General features: G+C 38.0%; 1 protein-coding gene across 13 annotated transcripts in view; it reads left to right on the top strand.

Moving 5' to 3' along the window:
• Positions 1 to 20,036, top strand: part of EPB41L2 (erythrocyte membrane protein band 4.1 like 2) — a 276,802-nt gene that overhangs the window by 97,938 nt on the left and 158,828 nt on the right. Inside the window, exon 1 of one of the 13 annotated variants that reach the window (XM_049900735.1) lies at positions 4,849 to 5,169. The exons of the other annotated variants lie outside the window; for them this stretch is intronic. The gene's annotated coding sequence lies outside the window, so the exon portion shown is untranslated. Of the gene's footprint in view, positions 1 to 4,848; positions 5,170 to 20,036 lie in introns of those variants that run through there. 13 annotated transcript variants of the gene reach the window in all.

Below are 20,036 nucleotides of genomic sequence, written 5' to 3'. Positions count from 1 at the left end.
CTCACTGTAGCTACTCTGTACTTAAGAGCAAATTTCAAAGTCTCTTCTGACATTCATTTTGGTCTTTCCCTTCTTTCCTGTCTTTTTAATGACTTTTCACTTTTTTTCATGTAAGATGTCCTTTCACAGCTCTTCTGGTCTTTGGTCACTAGTGTTCAGTGCGTCAAATCTATTCTTGAGATGGTCTTTAAATTCAGGTTGTAATATTTAAGGATAAGGAGTCCTGGTGGCACAGTGGTTAAAGGACTCGACTGCTAACTGAAAGGCCAGTGGTTTGAAACCACCAGTGGCTTGTGGGAGAAAAATGTGGCAGCCTCCTTCCGTATTTACAGCCCTGGAAACCCTGTTGGGGTCACTATGAGCTGGAATTCGCTTGATGGTAGTAAGTTTGGTTTTTGGTTTATATTCAAGGATACACTTTGTGCTTGCTTTTATTTTTGTGGACTTGTTTTAATTTTCTTCAGCTTCAACTCGAGCTTGCACACAAGCAATTGATGATACTCCCTGGGCACAGGTATGGGTAGGAATCTTTAAATCTCAAGAGCCTAGACCAGTGCCTGGTGAAAGAAGGAACTCAGCAAATGTTTCTTAAATACAACTGGAAGGAAAATAATGCATTTTAAAATACCTGCTGGATTATTGTACCGGTCTGATTGTGTGACACTAGAAGTGATGTTTTAACTTTTGAAGTTAATGAAAAAAAGAAAAAAAAAGTTCTTAAGAGCTTTATCCTAGAACTTTTTAGATGTTTTGAAAACATTGACTTTTCGATTATAGATTCCCAACCACCTCTTTCTTATTATTATTTAAAATTTTGTGTGTGTGTGTTTTCTGTGCAAGTTTACACAGCAAATTAGGTTCCCATTTGACAGTTTCTACACAGATTATTCCATGACATTAGTTACATTTTTTTTACAATGTATTAACATTCTCTTTGTGTCCTGGCTGTTCTGTTTCCAGTACTCTGGTTTCCCTGCCCCCTTGTTTTCTGCTTTGCTTTAGAGTAAGTGTTGACCTTTTAGTCTAATATAGATGGTTTTTTAATGGAGTGCCCTACTTAGTGATAATATACTTTATTTTGTGTGCCAATATGTTCTTTCTCCAAAAGGTGACCTCAGAAGATAGTTTCCATTTAAGGTTTAAAGAGTATTTCAGAATGATAGTCTCAGGGAGTCTTCCAGTCTCAAATGGTACAGTAAGTCTCGTATTTGAAGCATTTGAGTTCTGTTCCATGTTTTTCTCTCATTCTATCAGGGTCCATCTATTGTGGCCCTGATCAGAATGGTTGGTAGTGGTAGCTGGGCACCATCTAGTTCTGATTTCAGGGTAGTTGAGGCTGTGACTCGTGTGGGCTGTTAGCTCTGTAGACTAGTTTCTTCTCTGAGACTTTGGTTTCCTTTTTTCTGTTTTGCTTCTAACCTGTAGAGACCAATAGTTGTATCTTAGATGGCTGTTTGTAAGCTTTTAAGACCCCAGGTACTACTGACCACACTGGGATGCAGAGCATGAACTTTTTGATGCCAATGGACTGAGTTTGCCCCACGAAACTACGGTCCTAAGCCTTCACACCCAGAAAACCATTCTCGCAAGGTGTTTGGCTATGTCTGCGAAGTATCTGTAACTGTGTCCTCTGTGATTATATATGTGTGCACACATATCTGTACATGCATGTACATGTAGATTCTTCTATCTGTGCATACATATATACTCATTTGTACCTACCTATAAGGTCGTTACGAGTCAGATAAGGTCGTTACGAGTCAGATTGACTCGATGGCAGTTGTTTTTGTTTTTTTTTTGGTTGGTTTATACATATATATGCCTATACACCTACGTATGTAACCATGTACTCGTATTTTGGTTATCGTTGGTGTTGTTTTCCAATTATGTGTCATGTTCTTTAGCACAAAGATCCTTTTGTCTTGTGTGCTTCTTAGTGGCGTCATTTCCTCTGGTCAAGCTGTGATCATTACACCCACATTCTGTGCTACTTTTCTTATCACCAAAAATAACAAGTATCTAGGCTCTACTTTTTTTCTTAGGCTCTAGAGAGTGATAACCTCTCTCCGCAACCCATCCCTTGTAACCGCTAACGGGCATTGATGTCTGTATCTATTCTTATCTTTTTAAAAAGTGGGATCATACAATATTTGTCTTTATGTGATTGACTTATTTCAATCACCATTATGTCCTCCAGATCCATCCATGTTATAAAGTAAAACCTTTGAAAGCTGAAACCTGTCTAAGGGGGAAACCTGTCAGAGAAGGAAAACTAAAATGTCTTCCACTAATAGAAAACGATAGAAAAGTGGTAGACTGCATCCTGTCAAAGGTGGAAAACTTGCGAGAGACAGAAAAACAAGACAGTCCTGACGAGTTCCATCTCTCAGAGGTTTCACTGTAATATGTTTTGTGGACTCAATCGTGGTTCTTTATGGTTGCATAATAGTATTCCATTGTATATATGTACCACGTTTTGCTTACCCATTCATCTGTTGAAGGGCACTTAGGCTGCTTTCATTTTTTTGCTGTTGTGAATAATGCTGCAGTGAACATCGTGTGAATATCTATTTGTATCTTAACAGAGACTTTTTAGGTCTCAAGTAGGATTTCTGGACCATAAGGTAGTTCTGTTTCTAGTTTTTTTTAGGAACCGCCGTACCATTTTCCATAGTGGTTGTACCATTTTACAGTCCCACCAGCAATGGATAAGGGTTTGAGTCTCCCCACATCCTTGCCATCATTTGTTGTTATATGTTTTTATTTATCACTGCCATTTTAGCCGGGGTGAGATGATACCTCATTGTAGTTTTGATTTGTATCTCCCTGATGGCTAATGGGAGCCCTGGTTGTGCGGGTGGTTGAGAGCTTGGCTGTTAACCAAAAGGTCAGCAGTTTAAATCTACCAGCCTTTCTTTGGATAGTTCTACCCTGTCTTATAGGGTCACTGTCAGTCAGAATTGACTCAATGGCAATGGGTTTGGTTTTGATTTTTCGGAATGGCAAATGATCTTGAGCATCTTCTCATGTGTTTTTTGGCTGGTTGCATGTCTTTGGTGAAGTGTCTGTTCATGTCCTTTGCCCATTTTTTAATTGAGTTGTTTGTCTACAGATTCTCAACCAACCATGCTTTTATTCTTTTGCTCTCTGTTTACCTACTTCTGTTCTTTGTCCACATCCCTGTAAAAATCTGGGGTCACATTGTATATGGGAGCTCATTTAATTTCTCAGTTTTAATAGTCTAACCTTTTTTATCCCCTGTGTTCATGGTTTGTTGTGTTTCCAAATCATAATGCTCCAAAACTTACCCTCTGTCTTGACTCTCTTAACCTTTGTCTGAAGTCATGAGATGCTGATGTCTTAAAAGCAGGATCGTTTGTTTTGAAGGCAGCAGAAGAGCCAAGCAGTAGCACTGAGTTCCATAGTGAAGGCGGTAGGAGAGTAAGAGAAGACAGCAGGACCCACAGGAGTGATGAGAGGTGTCTGGGTTGGAGTACTGAGAGCCACCAGTATAGACCTCACTGTGGGTCCAGTGTCCACAGGTCAGTAGTTCTCAGATTTCTGGATTCCGTAGAGTAATTTTTTTGTAGAGTAATACATTTCAGAAAAAGGTTTGGAGCCACTATTTTTCCAAGTAAGATTATTAAAATAAGTCTGCCAACATTTTAAAATAAAATCCTCCAAATTTATTAAAAAATATGTTTAACAATAAAGTAGGAAAAATGATCAGAGTAAAGGATGATGCTGTGAATTGAATAAAATTGGCTCTACCGAAAACTCAGCAAATTACTCTTTTGTGAATCAGTGAAAATTTTATGATGAATAATTAAGTTTACTTCCATTATATAGGATGGCTTTTTTTTTTTTTTTTTTAAGTTTTATATTTTCTCCTTTTGACAAATTAATCTGTACAGAGCTGCTACTGAAACATACTTTTACTAAGTCTTCCCATAAAGGAAACCTTATCCTTTCATTGCCAGCTGGTACAGATGACATGTTGGTTATTTAAATATCCGAAGTCCTTTCTTTCTGATTAAAAATATACTTTTCTTCTTGTTATTTATTTATTTTTAACTCTTTGCTGTAGGTGAGCATGAACAGATAGAATTACTTATTAATTTAGGGACAGCTTGAAAGGAGAAATAGTATTATAACAGACTGAGGTTGTAAAAGTGCATACTTGTATGGGTAGCGTGAGAAGTCCTCGTAGTGCAGTGGTTAAGCGCTCAGCTGCTAATCCAAACATCAGCAGTTTGAACCTATCAGTCGCTCCACCGGGGGGGGTGCGGGATGGAATACCTGATGGATCTTCTCCTGTAAGGATTACAGCCTAGGAAACCCTATGGGGCAGTTCTACTCTGTCCTGTCGGGTCTCTTTGAGTTGGAATTTACAGCACATGTGACAACAACATGCATAGTCTGACCATCTCAGTCCTGAATTGTTAATATAAATAGGTACATTGAGTGAAAAAAACAGAATTCAAATTGTGGAAATGTAATGGGAGGTGTGGGAAGCTGTATTTTGTAGAGTTAAGGAAGATCAGTTGCTTCTCAGGTGTCTTTGCCCTGAATCTCAGAATTAGCATATTTTTCTTTAGTGACTCTTATATTTACTTTGCTTATTTATGTATTTGTATTTATATGATGGGTATAACATTACCTTATCTCAATTTAGGGTGGGTCTATAAAACAGGAATTTATCAACTTTATAACTGTGCTTTATACCTACACAACCTGGAGTGAGACAAGCCTGCATTTATATATACAACTCAAATAAATAAGCTTAAGTTATTCCCACAAAAACTAACTTTAAAAGAGAAAAAAAATTCTCAGCAGTGGTAGAATTACAAAAATTATAATTATAGAATTTTAGTTGTATCATTACAACTGTTCCTTATGTAGAAGGGGTCTTCATTTAGTGGGTAGAACAGGCAGCGGGAAGATGAGGGCTTTTCCCCCCCCTTGATCCCATGTGAATTTTCTAGCTGAGGAATGAAGTGACTTGGAACCAACCTGGGCGTTTCTACTGAGCATGCCCTATTCCAGCAGTGTCCAGCTTGGGTGGGGCTGGTCTTGCTCATTAAGCTTTTGGACGCTGGATTTCCATCAGCTTTCCAGTCTTCTAATGACGGAAGAGCAGATAACTGGCTTGATGTGCTTAAAAGCTGCGTATGTATTTTAGGGGGAGATTTTAAGGAAGTTTTTGTTGTAGCGGAGAATTTTGTGGTGATTATGTTTGCTTTTGAAGGGAGTTTGTAATCGTGAATTGAAAATTTGGGAAACACTAATGTACAGAATATATGGAATGTGGGTAAATGCACTGTTTGCAAATTCAGTTCAGTTATATTTTAACCAAGTCCTGTGGAATTTTTTTTTTTTTTTAGTGGCCAGAGTTTAGTTTTAGATGACTTGTGTGCCTTCCTCAAGGCAATAGGGAATTTTGTCAGGCTGTCTTTAGCATAATAGCTTTCTCAGGTTTGGCCTATGAGAATAATGAAGCTAGTTGGTTTATTTTATGTACTTGTCTTGCTGTTTCATAATTAATTTATTCAGTGGTACCCACGCTCTATGAAAGTTAATTATTTCCAGTGAAGACTGTATGAGATTAATAGTGTACTTTTTTTTTTTTTAAATTGTAACACATTAAAGGATGGTAGATTTAAATTTTATTAATTTTTAAGATGCTCCATTTTCATGCTAGCTTGTCTGATGAAACAAACTTGTACTGTATCTGTCAGGGATTTGAATTCACATTTTTTAGCATCAACAGATTAGTAGGTGTTTATAGTTATCAAGCATTGTGTATTGTTTTGATGTTGTCACACTCTAAATGAATATTGGTTGAACAAGTATAAGTAGGAAACCCTGGTGGTATGGAAACTCTGGTGGCATAGTGGTTAAGAGCTAGGGCTGCTAACCAAAAGGTCAGCAGTTCGAATCCACCAGGCACTCCTTGGAAACCCTCTAGGGTAGCTCTACCCTGTACTATAGGGTCGCTAAGAGTTGGAATCGACTCGACGGCAATGGGTTTGGTTTTTTTTTTTTTTTTAAGGATAAGTATCAGCATCTTTTATTACTGAATATTTAATTTGTTGTCATGTTGAAGAAATGTGAGAATTGATCATGTTGCCCAGATTCTGACATCCAGACTTAGAAGAAAGTCTTAATGCATTTTCTTTATATAATTTACTAGTCTAACAACTTCAAATAGAACCTTGTTTCAGTGCTGTTTTCTGACAAAATGAAAAGTAGTACCACTATAATTTGCAGATAATCTCTGCAATTTCTTTTTTTATTGTTGACACTGCAGTGCTTCTGTACCCCTGAAGTAACTGTTTTATTCTTTCGGGAGCATATATGTATTTGTGAAGTTTGTTTACTATTATTTGTCCCAACAAAGAATTGTCCCTTCAAATTATTGGTAACTTGGATGTGGGGACTGAATAAATTATAACTGTTGAGCTGATACTGATGATCTGAACATCCTGTTACCCTCATCTACTTTGTAGTGTTTTTTATTATCTGTTGTATTGATATATATGATTATTTGATACTGGTGACCTGGTGGCACAATGGTTAAGTGCTGCTAACCGAAAGGGTGGCAGTTCGAACCCACCTAGTGACTCCACTGGAGAGAATCTGGACGTCTGCTTTCATAACATTACAGCCTAGAAAAACCTATGGAGCAGTTCTGCTCTGTCACGTGGGGTCATTATGAATCATAATCAACTCGACAGCACCTAACAATAATAGTTTAGCATCATAGCTAGATCACAGAGAGTTGGAAAGGTAAATATTTAACTTTGAGATTGGTTTTGCCTAATTTTTTTTTTTTTTTTGGTGAACTCTGAGTGCCTAGCGTGTTTTCCAGGAAAATTCTCTGCCACATCATGCTTCCAAAGCTTGAACTTTGAAAATCTTACTTCAAGGAAAGAAATACATTTAACTGAAGTAAAAACGTCCTAGCCACGACCGCCTAAAAATAGTTATTCAAAGCTCTTACTAGTTTTGAACTAAATTAATGCTCAGAGTAGGAATAATTTTCTTTTTTATTACTTTAACATATTTAAAAAACGGTTTTTATAGCATTCTAAATAGCATGTTTGTAATTCCATTGTGGTTATGGTTTTTCCACCTGGGAAGGTTGCTCTCGTCATTCCTGGCTTGGAAGGTCCCTGATGCTTGCTAGCGTTTATGATACCATCTGCTGACTGACCAATGTATTATTGTCAACATTCGGGTATGCTTACCTATGCGAGAAAAATCATTGAATTTATAGTCCCATCTTTTAGAATATATGGTATGCATTGGTATAACTCTTTGGTGGTGCTGTAAATATTTAAAATGGCAGAGGAGCTAGTGACCAAAATTTTAAAAGGGAATTATTTGTTTTTTGACAAGATTTAGAGATTTATGCCTGTCAACTGTGGTGTTTCAAAGCTTATGGAGGAGAGGATTTGAAAGTGTGAGATCAGTGTAGGTTCCAGCCTGGTGAACTTGTCGTAGTGTGGTGAGTTAATTGACTTTGACAAGCTTTTGTCTTATGATCTATTAAAATGCAGCGTCTGCAGTCCAGGCATTTATCTTGTGCAGTTAACCTTGGTGGATTTCTGGTTAGCTTATTTGGGAAGAGCCTCTTGAACCGCTACTGTTATTTTTTAGCTACAGAATTTGGAATTCAGTTTCACATAGAAATAGTGTTAAACTATTTGAGTCATATTGGTGTATTAAATTAAATATGGTGTATTCAAATTAAAATAATACGAAGCTCCTTTCCTTTTCTTCCATGGTCTCCATTTTCTTTCCAAACCCCAGTTTGAATGAGAAAGCTTGTGTGTGAGACCCCCCCCCCTTTGGCTTCAAAGGGAATACCTAAGCACAGCAGAGGGTATAAAATGGAAAAAAATACAGCTCATTCCTTCTTGATGGCCTAAAGTACTAGTAATGAATTATAAAAGGGTCTCTCCATTTCTAGTTTTATTTTAGTAACCATAGATTTATAGGCTACTTTAAAATCTGACCTTACCCTCCATTTATCATTTACAAGAATAAACTTTCTATGTTATTGGTACACTTAAAGATATTTCTGCAGTTGTTGCTGAAGTGATTTTGTATGATAAATGGTGTTTTATCTGAGCAGATACGGTCATGCGTCGCTTAACATCCATAATGTTCTGTGAACTAGGACAGTATGTGACTGGGATGTTATGCAAACACCGTATTATATTCTGATAGTCCCTGATTACGAATGATTTCCATTCCTAAATTTGTCTTTAAGTTGAATTCGTATGTAAGTCAGAACAGTTAGGTATGGTTTCTCTCTAACCTCAATTTGTCATATATTTGTCTTACTATATGGTGTACCGCATGTTTATGAAAACAGCGTGTGCTTTCTAAGTTTGTTTGCCAACCTCACCAATTGTTATAGCAGTGCTTATGAAAATACCTTGTGATGGGAGGGTGCAGTTGGCAAACAAAGGTAGAAAGCGTGTGTTATTTGCGTAAAAATACGATACCTTTCAGTACATAAAAAACATTAAAGAAACATGTCCGGATACACTAAAACATCTTTAATATAATAATACAGTAATAATGATGATGTTTTGATGCTCATTGCAAAGTAGCACCCGTTTGTTATGAGGCATTGTATGTACCTTGAATTTTTAATATACAGTCATGTGCTGCATAACATCCGTTTGGGCAGTGTCCAACTGCGTGTATGTCCATGGTCCCATAAAGTTACACAGGTATTCCCTGGGTTACGAACGTTTGACTTACATACAACCTGTAGTTCTGAATCAACACCCCGTAAAACCTATTATATTAAGAATTCGAGGAGCTACAAACAACATATTCTGTGGCGCATGTATTGACTGTATTTTGTAGATTACTGTTTAATACCGTGGTGGTGTAATGGTTAAGCGCTATGGCTGCTAACCAAAAGGTCAGCAGTTTGAATCCACCAGGTGTCCTTGGAAACTCTATGGGGCAGTTTTACTCTGTCCTATAGGGTTGCTATGAGTCAGAATCAACTCAATGGCAGTGGGTCATTTAATACCAAGTGGTTATGAGTTTAATGATGGGGCTGGGGCGGGGATCCTTCTGCATCAGGTAGTTTTAGGGGGAGCTCAGAAAAAGTACTTTCCCTGGTGCATGACCAGGGCAGATTGTTGGTCTTGACTCCTCTGTTCTGAACCTGGTTATGATGTTCCTGGAAGAAACTGCATATTAGCATGTTTTTCTTTCCTACAGGGCACTATGTGATGGGCCAAATAAATGTTCCCGAATATTAGGAACATCCCAATGACATTTATCAAGAATCCACCAGATGCATAACATTCCACTAGGACCGTGTAGTTATTCATCTGCACCGAATTTTCACGCTCTTCATGTGGGCAGGAGTTTAGGAGCAGATGTGGAGCAGGGAAGAGGTGTGGACAGGAAACATGATGACAGGCTTGTGCTTGTCAGGACAATTTTGGTTCTGCTCTCCCCTCTAAACGAGGAGGAAGTTGATGAAAAAGAGATTAGGGATGTTTATGTGTGGCCAGCTTCGAAATGTAATGAGAATCTTCCCCTTCTGTTTTATCCTGTTTTTTAATTTCCTCAACTTTCAGAGAAATCTACTTCCAAGTGCCCTGTTTCTACTTTTCCAACAGAGAACAGGAATAATTCTTCTGGCCTAGCCACAAATGCAGCAATATTATTATCAGTGAGAGACAATTTTTGTTTCCACTCCACAGTGAGGGAAGAAGAATAAACTAGCGAGGTTTTCTCAAGAACTATATATTCTTTTTTTTTAATAAATGAAGAACTGGTATACTTGTTAAAAGATGTCTGGCTGCTGTATAAGCTTAGGTTTTGAACTTACACTATTTAGGAGCGCTGTCTGTGGGATAAGAAGTGGGTTTGTGAGGTATGCTGAATTGGAGGCTAGAAGAAATTAGTGTCTTTGAGGATGTAGAGAGAGTTTTAAACTTCAGATGTCAGGAAATCAGTTTTACTTTAGGCCATCTTAATGCTACTGGCTGAGCTGGAGTAAACTGAAAGGTTTTTGCACTCATATGTGCTGCTGTTCATTTTTGTGGCTAGAGCTGTGTGGCAAGACAAGGTGGCACTGTTGCTAGTTGCTTGTAGCATTCAGGCTGTCTCCAAAGAAGCAGACCAGCCAAGCTGGGTTCACTTAATGCATAAGGTATCTTAATGCATAAATATTGTCCTCTTAAAGAAAGTACTTAAGTATTTCAGTTTGTGCAAACTTCTCCTCAGTGAGAGCTTTGTCTCTTCTATCTGCATCTCTGCCAATGTCATCTACTCAGTCCCATTCTCCAGTCCCCATGATCACTGTAATGAACTCTTCTGCATCCTTCCATAGTTTCTTTATACATCTACAGGCAAATATGTGTGTACATATTCACATACCATACCTTAACACACTTTGTTTTGAACCCATGTAGTAGCATACTGTATGTGTTGTTTTCAGTCTTGCTTTTTATACTTAACAATGTACCTTGGATATAGTTCTGTATCTGGAATGGAAGCCTTCCTCTCTCTTTTTTTTTTTTTACACCTGTATAGAATTTGCTGTCTGTCATGTCTCCTGTTGGCGGACACTTATCCTTTGCTACTAAAAAGAATCACTTTATAAGTAATTACTGGGTTAGAGTGTACATACATTTTTGTTGTCGAATTGACTTCCTTTGAGTCTGTACCAAATTACTCTTCTACCAGCAATTGTATAAGAATGCCTCTGTTTCCACAGACTCTCCTCAATTATTGGATGATCAAACTTGGATTTTTCCATTCTGAATTTTTAGCTTGTGTTTATTTTACTATGAGTGTGGGAATCATCTTTCCATATGTTTATGTATCACGTTATTGGTCAACTCTATACTCATCCTTCATCCACTTTTTTCCCATGTTCGCTTGTTGGTCAGCCTAGAAAATTTAACAGTGAAATTTATTTTGGATTTTTGATAAAGAGAAAAGTTACAACCAGAATGATTTTATTTGACTTTTTAATTTATTTTATTGTAAATTAGGTGTAGGTTTACAGAACAAACTAGTTTCTCATTAAACAGTTAGTATCGTTTTATGACTTTGGTTAACAGTCCCACGACACGTCCCATGACATGTCAACACCCTCCCTTCTCAACCTTGGGTTCCCTATTACCAGCTTTCCTGTCCCCTCCTGCCTTCTAGTCCTTGGCCCCTTTAGTCTCATTTTGTTTTATGGGCCTTTCCAATCTTTGGCTGAAGGGTGAACCTCAGGAATGACTTCATCACTGAGCTGAAAGGGTGTCCGGGGGCCATACTCTCAGGGTTTCTCCAGTCTCTGTCAGGCCAGCAAGTCTGGTCTTGCTTTTTGAGTTAGAATTTTGTTGTACATTTTTCTCCATTTCCATCCGGGACCCTCTATTGTGATCCCTGTCAGAGCAGTCAGTGGTGGTAGTCAGGCTCCATGTAGTTGTACTGGAGTCAGTCTGGTGGAGGCCGTGGTAGATGTGTTCCATTAGTCCTTCGGACTAAACTTACCCTCGTATCTTTAGTTTTCTTCATTCTTCCTTGCTCCCTAAGGGGTGAGACCAGTGGAGTATCCTAGATGGCCGCTCACAAGCTTTTAAGACCCCATCTGCTACTCACCAAAGTAGGATATAGAACATTTTCTTTAAACTATGTTATGCCAGTTGAGCTAGATGTTCCCCAAGACCGTGGTCCCCACAGCCCTCAGCCTAACAATTCTGTCCCTCAGGGAGTTAGTATGTGTCTATGGAGCTTCCATGACCTTGCCTTATACAAGCTGTGCTGGCTTCCCCAGTATTGTGTACTGTCTTACCCTTCACCAAAGTTACCACTTACCTATTGTCTATTTAGTGTTTTTCTATCCCCACTCCTCCCCTCCCTCATGACCATCAAAGATTGTTTCTTTTTGTATCTAAACCTTTTCAGTACAGTAGTGGTTTTTTGTGATTGACTTATTTCACTCAGCATAATGCCCTCCAGAGTCATCATTCTTCTTTATCATTGTGTAGTACTTCACTGTGTGTATGTACCATAGTTTGTTTATCCATTTATCTGTTGATGGCCATCTAGGTTGTTTCCATCTTTTTGCTGTTGTGAACAGTGCTGCAGTGAACATGGGTGTGCATATGTCTATTCATGTGACAGCTCTCATTTCTCTAGGATATAATCCTAGGAGTGGGATTGCTGGATCATATGGTATTTCTATTTCTGGTTTTCTAAGGAAGCACCATATTGTTTTCCAAAATGGATGTATCATTTTGCATTTCCACAAGCAGTGCATAAGAGTTTCGATCACCATACAGCCTCTCCAACATTTGTTATTTCCTATTTTATTGATTTCTGCCAGTAATGGTGGAGTGAGATGGTGTCTCATTGTGGCTTTGATTTGCATTTCTCGAATGGCTAGAGATCATGAGCATTTCCTCATGTGTCTATTGGCCACTTGAATGTCTTCTTTGGGAAGTGTCTGTTCATTTCCTTTGCCCATTTTTTAATTGAATTATTTGTCTTTTTGTTGTAGAGGTGTTGGATTTTCTTGTAGATTTTAGAGATTAGACCTTTATCTGATTTTTAATAGCTAAAATATTTTTCCCAGTCTGTAGGTTCTCTTCTTACTCTTCTGGTGAAGTCTTTCGATGAGTATAAGTGTTTAATTTTTAGAAGATCCGAGTTATCTCGCTTATCTTCTGGAGTTTGTGTGTTGTTGGCTGTGGCTTGTATCCTGTTAATGGCGTGTGTTACGGCCTCTAGCGTTGATCCTATTTTTTTATTCTGTGAACTTCGTAGTTTTTGACTTTATATTTAGGTCTTTGACCCATTTTGAATTAGTTTTTGTATATGGTATGAGGTATGGGCCCCGTTTCATTTGTTTGCAGTTGGATATCCAGTTTTGTCAGCATCATTTGTTAAAAAGACTGTCTTTTCCCATTTGATGGGCCCTTGTCAAAGATCAGGTGACCATAGATAGATGGATTTACATCTAGATTCTCAATTCTGTTCCATTGGTCAGTGTATCTGTTGTACCAATACCAGGTTGTTTTGACTACTGTAGCTGTGTAGTAGGTTCTGAGGTCAGGTAGTGCAAGTCCACCTACTTTATTCTTCTTTTTCAGTAGTGCTTTACTTATCCAGGGTTTCTTCCCTTTCCATATAAAGTTAACAATAAGTTTTTCCATCTCTTTAAAGAGTGTTGTTGGTATTTGGATTGGGATTGCATTGTATTTGTAAATTGCTTTGGATAGAATTGTCATTTTCATGATGTTGAGTCTATCTATCCGTGAGCATGGTACGTTTTTCCATTTATGTAGATCTCTTTGGTTTCTTGCAGTAGTGTTTTGTAGTTTTCTTTGTATAGGTTTTTTATATCCCTGGTTAGATTTATTCTTGAGTATTTTATTTTTTTAGGGACTATTATAAATGATACTATTTTCGTGATTTCCTTTTCATCATTCTCTTTATTAAGTATAGGAATCCAGCTGATTTTTGTATGTTTATCTTGTATCTTGCCACTGTGCTGCATCTTTCTATTAGTTACAGTAGTTTTCTCATGGAGTTTTGGATTTTCTGTGTATAGTATATCATCATCAGATAGGGACAGTTTAACTTCTTCATTACCAATTTGGATGCCCTTTACTTCTTTTTCTTTCCTTATTGCTCTAGCTAGGACTTGCAGCACAGTGTTAAATAGGAATGGTGATAAAGGGCATCTTTGTCTTGTTCCTGTTCTCAAGGGGAATGTTTTCAGCCTCTCTCCATTAAGAATGATGTTGGCTGTTGGTTTGCATAGATGCCCTTTATTATGTTGAGAAATTTCCCTTCTATGCCTATATTGTTGAGAATTTTTATCAGGAATGGATGTTGGACTTTGTTGAATGCTCTTTCTGCATCGATTGAGATGATCATGTGGTGGTTTTATTTATGTAGTGCATTACGTTGATTGATTTTCTAATGTTGAACCATCCTTGCACACCTGGTATGAATCCTGCTTGGTTGTAGTGTATTATTTTTTGATACAATGCTGAGTTCTGTTGGTTAGAATTTCTTGAGAATTTTTGTATCTATATTCGTGAGAGACACTGGTCTGTAAGTTTCTTTTTTTGTGGCGTCTTTGCCTGGCTTTGATATCAGGGTTATACTGGCTTCACAGAATGAATTCCGGCGTATTGCTTCCTTTTCTGTGTTCTGAAATAGTTTGAGTAGTAGTGGTATAAGCTCTTCTCTGAATGGTAGAATTCTCCAGGGAAGCCATCTGGGCCAGGGCTTTTTTTTTGTTGAGAGTGTTCTTTATTACCTTGTTGATCTCTTCTCTTGTTATGGGTCTGTTCAGATTTTCAACATCATTTTATGTTAGGTTGGGTAGGTAGTGTGTTTCTAGAAATTTTTCCGTTTCTTCTAGGTTTTCAAATTTGTTGGAGTATAGGTATTTCGTAATACTCTGTTATGATCCTTTTTATTTCAGTTGGGTGTGTTGTAACGTCCCCCCATTTCTTTTCTTATTTGGTTATTTGCATCCTCTCCTGTTTTTGTTTTGTCAGTTTGGCCAGTGGTTTGTCGATTTTGTTGATCCTTTCAAGGAACCAACTTTTGGTTTTGTTGATTGTTTCTATTGTTATTCTGTTCTCTATTTCATTTATTTCTGCTCTGATTTTTATTATTTCCTTTCTTCTGGTGGTTGTGGGTTTCTTTTGCTGTTGTCTTTCTATCTGTTCAAGTTTTGTAGTTAAAGTGTTTATATTCTCCCTTCTTTTTGATGTGTGCATATATTGCTATAAATTGACCTTTGAGGACTGCTTTTGCTGTGTCCCAAAGTTTTGGTATGATGTGTTTTCATTCTTGTTTGATTCTCAGAATTTTTTGATTACATCCCTAATTTTATCTGTTTCTCAGTGGTTTTTAAGCACAGTGTTATACATTTTCCATGTATTTGATTTTTTTTTTTTCCCTTGTTCTTTCTGTTGTTAATTTTTACTTTGATGGTGTTGTCGTCAGAGAAGATACTTTGCATTATTTCAGTGTTTTGGATTTTGTTGAGGGTTTCTCTGGGGCCTAAGATGTGGTCCATTCTGGAGAATGTTCCATGTATTTTGGAAAAGGATGTGTACTTTGCAGCTCTTAGGTGGAGTGTTCTATATATGTCTATAAGGTCAAGTTGGCAGATTGTGCTCTTTAGCCCTTCTGTATCTTTGTTGAGTTTCTTTCTAGATGTTCTGTCCTTTACCGAGAGTGGTGTGTTGAAGTCTCCTACTAATATTGTGGAACTGTCAATTTTTCTTTTCAGTGCTGTTAGAGTTTGTTTTATATATTTTGGAGCCCTGTCATTGGGTGTATAGATGTTTATTATGGTTAAGCCTTCATGATGGATCATCCCTTTAATCGTTACGTAGTGCCCTTCTTTGTTTTTTATGGTGGATTTTGTTTTAAAGTCTATTTTACCTGAGATAAGTATTGCCACACCGGCTCTTTTTTTGGTAGTTATTTGCTTCATGTATTTTTTTTATATCCTTTGGTTTTTAATAAATTTGCGTCTTTGATTCTGAGGTGTGTCTCTTGTAGATAGCATATTGATGGATCCTGTTTTTTTTTATTATCCATTTTGTCACTCGTGTCTCCTTATGGACACATTTGGGCCATTTATATTCAGTGTAATTATTGACAGGTATAAGTTCATTCCTGTCATTTTGTAGTGCCTTTTTTTTTTTTTTTGTAGTGCTGACATTTTCTTTGTTCCTCGTACTCTCCTGTGCTGAGTTCCTTTTGTTTGTGGATTTCTTTTGTTTTTGCACATTTCATTTTTATTGGGAGCCTTTTTTTTTTTTCCTTTATTTTGATGAGTAGGTTTGTTAACTTTCTTTGTGGGTTACCTTGAATTTTATCCTTATCTTCCTAGGTTTGAACCAGCCTGTTATTAACTTGGTATCACCTTGCTTTCCTGTGCACTAGAAAGTTTTATATGTACATTATTTATTCCCTGTTTTATTGGTTTGACGTTTTTGTCATTTACAGATTGACCCCTCTGGTTCCCTGTTGCAGTTCTTTTGGTTTTGGATTGTCCTTGAGAGTTCATTTGTTAGGTCAGTATCTGTCTGGTATAATCTCATGTGCTAGATTCAGGCTGTGGTCTAATCTTGTTTGTTTTCAGACTGACGGACTCCCTTTAATAATTCTTGTAAGTTTGGCTTGGTTCTTACATAGTCCCCTAATTTCTGTTTTTCTGCAAAAGCCCTAATTTAGCCATCATATTTGAGTGGGAGTTTTTCAGGATGTATTATTCTTGGGTGGCAGTTTTTTTCTTTCAAGGTTTTGTATATGTCATCCCATTGCCTTCTTGCCTGCCTGGTTTCTGCTGAATAATCAGAGCTTAGTCTTATTGTTTCTCCTCTATATGTGACTTTGTTTTTCTCGAGCTGCTCTCAGGACTTTTTCTCTGTCTTCGGTTTTAGTGAGCGTGATTATGATATGCCTTGGTGATTTTCTTTTGGAGTCTGTCCTGTATGTGGTTCATTGAGCTTCTTGGATGGTCAGCTTTTCTTCTTTCATGATATTAGGGGTGTTTTCTGTCAGCAGTTCTTCAATGATCCTCTCTGTGTTTTCCAGTTTTCTCCCCCTGTTCTGGGACTCTGATCACTCTTAAATTTTTGCTTTTGATTGTATCCCCCACATAGTTCTCAGGGTTTGTTCATTTTTCTTCATTCTTTTTTCTGATTTTTTCTCAAGCTTAGTTGTATTCAAGTATTTGTCTTTTGTTTCACTGATCCTGTATTCCATTATTCAGACCTACTGCTCAGCCCTTTCATGACACTGTTTCTGAAATCTTGTTTATCTTTTGGATTTCTAATTGTTTTTGTATGATTTCTAGTTGTGAATTTATTTTGGCATTTTTTTTCCTGTATTATTTTCTGAATTCTTTTTTTTTTTGGCCTGTATTTTCCATGAATTTGTCTGCCTTTTCCAAAAATTTGTCTATTTTTTCCTCATTTTTGTCTGTTTTTTGCTTCAACTCTTGTATAGCTCTCAATATTAGAGATTTGAATTGCCCATCAGGTGGTTCTATCTACTGGAAAGTCATGGGTGTTTTAGTTTGGACGTCTGCTGCAACCATCCTGTCTTGTTTTTAGATATGTTTTGATGTTGTCTGCTGTCCTCAGGGCATTCAGTAGTCATTTTTTTCTGTCAGTAAGTGTAGATCTGTTTTTTTTCATTCTGCTTTTTTGTTTTATTTGGTTATGTCCGAGCAAGCAGGCTGCGTGTTCCTTGTTGTTTGCTCATCTGTGGTCATGATACTTTTCACCTCTTTGTTGAATGGGCAGGGCCAGTTTCTAAGCTATGGTGTACCAGAGCAGGTCCAGCCGGTGCTCTTTCTCTTGCTGGTAACTTGTGAAGCTTCTTTCCCATACTCCCTGTCCACTGATCTCTGATCTGGGCAGGGTGAATCCAAGTGGCACGGATGCTGCGCTTTCTGGGTGGCTGAGCCACTGGTGCCAGCCAGGAAGCACGGAGGTTGAGCAGTAGGGAAAGGATGGGGGATGGGAAAAGGATGGGGGATGGGAAGGCGTATATTGTTGGTTATTGGGTGCTCTTGTCTCCTGCTGGGAGCTCCGCAAAGCTGCTTTCCTGTGCTTCCTGTCCGTCAGTCTCTGACAGGCAACCAAGGTGGTGAGTCCGTGCTGCATTAGCTGATATGGGACCTCTGCACATATCTCTTCTCCCTGTCCTCTGTCTGCTTCTTATTCCATTTGGTGTTTGGCTGAGTTCTTTATCTTTTCATTTGATACTTCAGATTCCAGGTATGACGTTTGTCCCTGATTTACTTAGTTTTTCGGATCTTTGCGGTGGAGGGATGGCATGGTGCTTCTGCCTACGGTGCCATGATGGACAGAAGTCTTTTTTGGCTTTTTAAGTTACTTTAATTCTGCTAATGAGGAAATATTTCTCTTGAAAATAAAATTGAGAATGATAATTAAGTGTTCTTTAAAAAAGCATGTTGTGTATTAGCATTTTGTGAGTGTTTGGCCAGTGTTTCCCATAAAGGACCATGTGTGTCTTCCTGAAGAGACAGTAGTAGTTGCTTTCAGGAAAAGTGTAATTGCCTTTCAAACTTGTAGTAATTTCTCAATCTAAATTACCAAAATTTCTGATTTAGTGAAAGGATGTTTGAATATATGTTACTGCTAATCTTGCTACTTCTGCTCCATCATCTAGATTGAGAGCAGGATTTTTTTCATCTCTGTTGCTGACGTCAGGTACGTATGCAATGAAAGCACTCAATATTTGTCTTGAAGAAGGAGGGGGGGTACGATACTGATACAACCCACATTCTGAAGTTTGGCAAAATTTATTAGGACCTCAGCACACGTTGCTAATGATTACCAAAAAACCCGTTGCTGTCGAGTTGATTCTGATTCATAATGACCCCACAGGACAGCATAGAATTCCCCCATAGGGTTTCCATGGCTGTAAGCTTTATGGAAGCACACTGCCACATCTTTTTCCCATGGCGCAGCTGGTAGGTTTGGACCACTGACCTTTCCGTTAGTAGCTGAGCTACCAGGGCTCCTTTTGCTAATGATTATAAAGCCCTAAATGGTGGCAATAATTGATTTTACTTTTTCAACAAATAATTATCAAGCATTATGTTAGGTGAAGCCGTTTTGAGATTGGTGGCAGTATTGTGTAAGTTCTCTGGAGTTATATAGCCTGGGCTCAAATCCTGGCTTTTTCACTTACTGGTTGTGTGACTTTGTGCAAGTGATTTATCTTCTTCTTGTCTTTTTTATCTGTAAAATGGGAATACTTACAGTTGTAACTATTAAAAATAATTGTATTAAATGAAGATTAAATGAGTTATGATTAAATGAATTGGTATGTGTGGAGTATTTAGAACCACACTCAATAAGTAGCTAACATTACCTTTTTTTAAAAAATTATTTCTATAGTAATTATATCTACTCCTCTCTTGTGTACCATCTCATTATCTGACACTTCACATTTACAATGATAGTAAAAAATCTACTGCCCGTGTACTGGGCTGCTGAGTCAGACTGATGGCTCAGCCTATCTGGAGGCAGATGGCACCAAAGTGCTGTGCTCTGTGTTGGGCCCAATCCAGGCTACGGACAGCAAGCATGGTGGTGATGAAGGTGGGGAGTGCGAGCTGGTGTGGGTGTTGCAGGAGGCCTTCTAGTTGGTCGTGCGCCTGGGCTGCTAACCACACATGAGGCTCGAGGTCAGGGGCTTTGAGATGTATGACCTGGTGGTAGGCTGCTGCCTGAGCTGTACTTGGGCCCCACACTCACCTGGCGGCAGGACCCCACGTGGCTGGAGGAGGAGCGTGACGTTTCCAGCCTCATCATGGCACTCGTTTTCACATAACACTGATTTTTGCGTGATGACCTGGTCTTTGGAACCTGTGTCAATAAGTGAGGAATGGGTGTATTATTGTCTTTATTATTACTTCCTATTTTTAGTGAATTGGACATAGTTCCTGTTCTTATAGAATCCCTATTTAATGACAGAGATGACAGTGGCCCACCATTTATTGTGATTTTACTATGTGAATTTACTTTGTATATTGTATCTAATTTAATCTTTAGAGCCACCCAGTTGAGTATGTACTGTATCCTTGATTTGCTGATGAAGAAACTGAAACTCAGGCCAGTAAATTGTATGTGGTCACATGGCTCGTAAGAGGCAGCTGGAATTTTAATTGTGGTCTGTGTGGGTCCTAGACTTGATCTCTGAACTACTACATTATTTTATTAAAAATCAGTTTAACAAAGAAAGAGTATAGTGTCAGCTCTGACCATTACAAAAATTAGGCACTCGAGAGAAGGAATTAGTGCTAAATATAGCCATCAGTATTTCTGACTTTGTAACTCAATATGCACAATTGATTAATGAAGAACCAGAGGGTTCTAGAGCATCCTCATCACCTCTGTTACTGTATTTACTCTTGGATTGCCCAGTATGAGGACATTTATATATATTATGATTATGAGAATAATCATGCCCAGTAC

This window comes from Elephas maximus, chromosome 1, assembly GCF_024166365.1.
Source record: "Elephas maximus indicus isolate mEleMax1 chromosome 1, mEleMax1 primary haplotype, whole genome shotgun sequence".
In the NCBI taxonomy this organism is placed as follows: domain Eukaryota; kingdom Metazoa; phylum Chordata; class Mammalia; order Proboscidea; family Elephantidae; genus Elephas; species Elephas maximus.
This window is presented reverse-complemented; position numbering and strand designations above follow the sequence as displayed.